A 3,718-nucleotide genomic window follows, 5' to 3' on the forward strand; every position below is an offset into this window, starting at 1 on the left:
ATTGGTGTTTATATTATAATAAATAAAATGTTACATGGCTACTTGGAGATAAGAAATTCCTCTTCTTGTGTTGAAAAATATTTCACTTGTGTTGCTGCACTCACTCGAGAAATATTTTTCAACACTCGATGAGAAATGTCATATCTCTGCGTGGCCATGTACGTTGTAATATCCTCCTATGTATTATGTAATAATATTTGTAGCCACAATGTTTAAGCTGTGATTAAACTTTTGATTTTTTAGATGCCATTTCTCAAACTTTGCCTCCAACAAAAAGAAGTGGAAACAGATGGACAATGATACATATGAGCAGTACCAGCAGGAGCAGAAAAAGAAGGCAAAGAACCAAAAGGGTGAGATTTCACTTGCCTACTGTTTCAAAAATTTAAAGTAAATGTGGACAGAGTAAAATAATGGTTAATATCAATAAGTAGCCACCATTTTTTTTTTCGTACAATTTCAAAAAATTAAACACTGATAAATTTAAGACCTCTGGGCGCGTGCAGTTTAGTTGGCTTTTAGAAACCTTACAATATTTTTTTGTCCCAATTTGCACGAAAACATCGTGATTATTCATTTACACGCAATCTCGCTTTAAAGCAATGAACGAATGCACTTCGTATTAGTAACATTCCGTGCTAAAATGTATTTTATCATGATCGTTTGATAAAGCAGCTGAAAATGAAGTGACACAGAATAGAACCAATAAAAGCGGCCTCTAAGTGGCGCATTGACATCGAGCACAAAAGCCCGAGTTGATGAGTCTGAATATTGATCCACAAGTGGACGCTATCTTTGAGAAGACAATGTTGGGGAAACAGCCTATGTTTCAACACCATGCACACATTTCTGGGTTGTTTCCCGAGTTAGTTTGCTAAATGTCTTGTAAAAGCGTACACAAAATCGTTGACTTTTTCTTACCTTTTTCCTTGTAGGTTCTTTATAATCTACACCAAAATACTTCAATACTTCAATGCTGTTCTACGTTAACTGAAAGACCGAAAATAATCTATACCTGTTACACGTTTGTTAAATAGCGGAAATCAAAATGTTTTGACTATGTATAGGTTTCGAGAAACTTGGCTCTTTTCTTCAAACGATATGTGCCAATAATTTGATGCATATAGACTACATTTTTTATTTGTTGAGTCCTTTAAATGTTCAAGTCCAAGTTCAAGATCATAAAATTCCGCATACATGTTGCCGGTAAAATCCGTTCTCAGGTTGAATCCGTTTTAACCTACGTAGGTTAAATTGGTGTTCCTCATTTTACCTAGGTTGAATACGCACTCAGATGGATTGAAGAAACTTTTTTGAAGCCTAAATTAAGCTTAGAGAAAAATTAGGGTCAGGTTAGAATAAGGTTTGGTTTTTAGACGTAGATATCAATTGACTTACCATACAAAAGTAATTTATGAAAAGAACTGTATTGGGTTGCGCATCTTCGTCGTCGTAGTGTAGTGATGAAGACACAGGACTATAGATCTGGAAGGCCGGAGCTCGATCACCCCGGTAAGTACACAGTACAGTTCTTTGTTCCCTAACGTTGTTGTAATGTTGACACTAAGTCGATCAGTGTATGAATGCAGAAGCCGAACATTAAGAAACATTAAGATGTGTTGAGATGCGTAAGACAGAGCTTGAGGGAAGGTATTGGTGTTTTCAATCCTAACTAGGTAGAGTGCATATTCAACCAAGGTGAAATGCAGATCAGGAATTTAACCTATAAGGTAAAAACGGATTCAACCTGATCAGAATGGATTTGACCGACAACATTTTTGAAATAATAAGAGACTAAAATATTTGCATAAAAATCCGAGCAACGACAATAAGGTTTTAGAATAAAGCGCACATTAAGGTATGAAAAACGAATGAGAAAATTTTAACATTTCTTAAAGTTTGAAATTTTGAAATGTCAATTAAAAATGCCTTAGAGTACGAAAATAAAGAGCAAAAGGAGATTAAGAGAAGAAAAGCGAAGGAGATGACAACGATTGGGGAAACTGGACAAACTGTTACAGCTTTGCACGAATATAGTCATCCTGTTTCTTTTTTAGTTTTATTCTCATTTCAAGTTGGTTTAAATTTTAATTGCCGTTAGTTAAAAGACAAGAAGGTAAATGAAGTGATATATCTGGTGTCCGTCAAGGGAGTATATTAGGGCCACTTCTCTTCCTGCTGTATATAAATGACTTCCCCCTAAATGTCACCCTGCGAGCAGAGCCTCCTTTTGTCTTTTTCTTTACTGAGGAGGAGAAAAGTAGGCTCTGCTCGAATCGCGTCAACTCTTTAAAGCTGCCGCAGCCCGAACTTCTGGACTAGTCAGTCTTGTTTTCTCTCGTCAAACCGGTTTTTCCAGTGCGAGCGTCCTTTTAGTGACAAAACCGATGGTTATAATTGAGCCGGCTGTACCAGAAAAACCAAGATGGCGGCGAGATCTGGCATATTAGGCTTGGATTCGAGACTGTATCCTGGCAACATGCAGCGCATATTCAATAAAGATCTTACTCGATTCATGCAGAGCCTTTCTCGAGAACGCCAAAATAGAGCAAGCAAAAGAAAGGCTCTGCTTGCAGGGTGCCTAAATGTAAGCTGTAGTACAGAGCTTTTTGCTGATGACAGTGTACTTTATCGTAACATCGCAGTTGTAGATGATTGTGTTTAGTTTCAGGGTGACCTGTCACGCTGAATCCCGAAAAGTGTAAGGCCATACATGTTACCAAGTCTAAATGTCCTTTAGTTCATCAGTATGTGATAAATGAGAATAATCTGTCGGCTGTAGATAAACATAAGCACCTGGGTATTTGGATTGAATCTTCTTTAAGGTGGGACGCTCATATCAATTACATTGTTGGTAAGGCAAATCGAGTGTTGGGTCTAATAAGGAGAACATTTGGGCCCAAAGATCCTGTGGCAATTAAAACAGCTTTTAATGCTTTAGTTCGTCCTATTTTGGAATATGCCTGCCCAGTGTGGAACCCTTATTTGGTTAAACACATACACAGTATTGAATCCATCCAGCGTCGTGCTACTCGATTGGTATGTGGATCTGATAAACCTTACTCTGAAAGGTTCACTGAACTAAACTGGTCATCATTGGAGCTTAGAAGGAAATACTTCTGCTTGCTTCAGCTTTACAAGAAAATTCATGGCTATTCTGATATCGACTATACCGCATATGTGGATCTGACTGGCCCAACAAGAACTAGAAGTAACCATGACTTTAAAATTCGGCCTAAAGCAGCAAGGACAAACTATTTTAAATTTTCATTTTTTAACCGTTACGTTAATGACTGGAACTCTTTACCTAACTTAGTTATGTCTCTTTCTGGCTTAAGCCCGTTTAAAACTTTACTACTTAATTATCTTTTTAAATAGATAGATCTTTTATGTTTCGTACACATTGTGAAATTATATATTAGATATACTATTCTTAATTGTTTTGACTTTTATTTTTGGAGAGCAGTTTTATATGGGAATTCAGTTTCCCCCTATTGCTTTCCTTTACCTATTGTACTTTTGTATATATATTTTCTTTTGTACATTGGTAAGAAGCTTTATTAAACTTAAACTTATACCATCATTGTGTTCCCGTTTTTAACAAAAACCAGCTAATAGGGAAACAGGAAACCAGTTGCTGCAAAAACTTAATTTCAACTGGAGAAAAGACTTTCAAAGCAGGGCAAATAAGGTACAATGCGCGAAAGACGCTAAATTA

The sequence above is a fragment of the Montipora foliosa genome, unplaced genomic scaffold (genome assembly GCF_036669935.1).
Source record: "Montipora foliosa isolate CH-2021 unplaced genomic scaffold, ASM3666993v2 scaffold_87, whole genome shotgun sequence".
Classification (NCBI taxonomy): Eukaryota; Metazoa; Cnidaria; class Anthozoa; order Scleractinia; family Acroporidae; genus Montipora; species Montipora foliosa.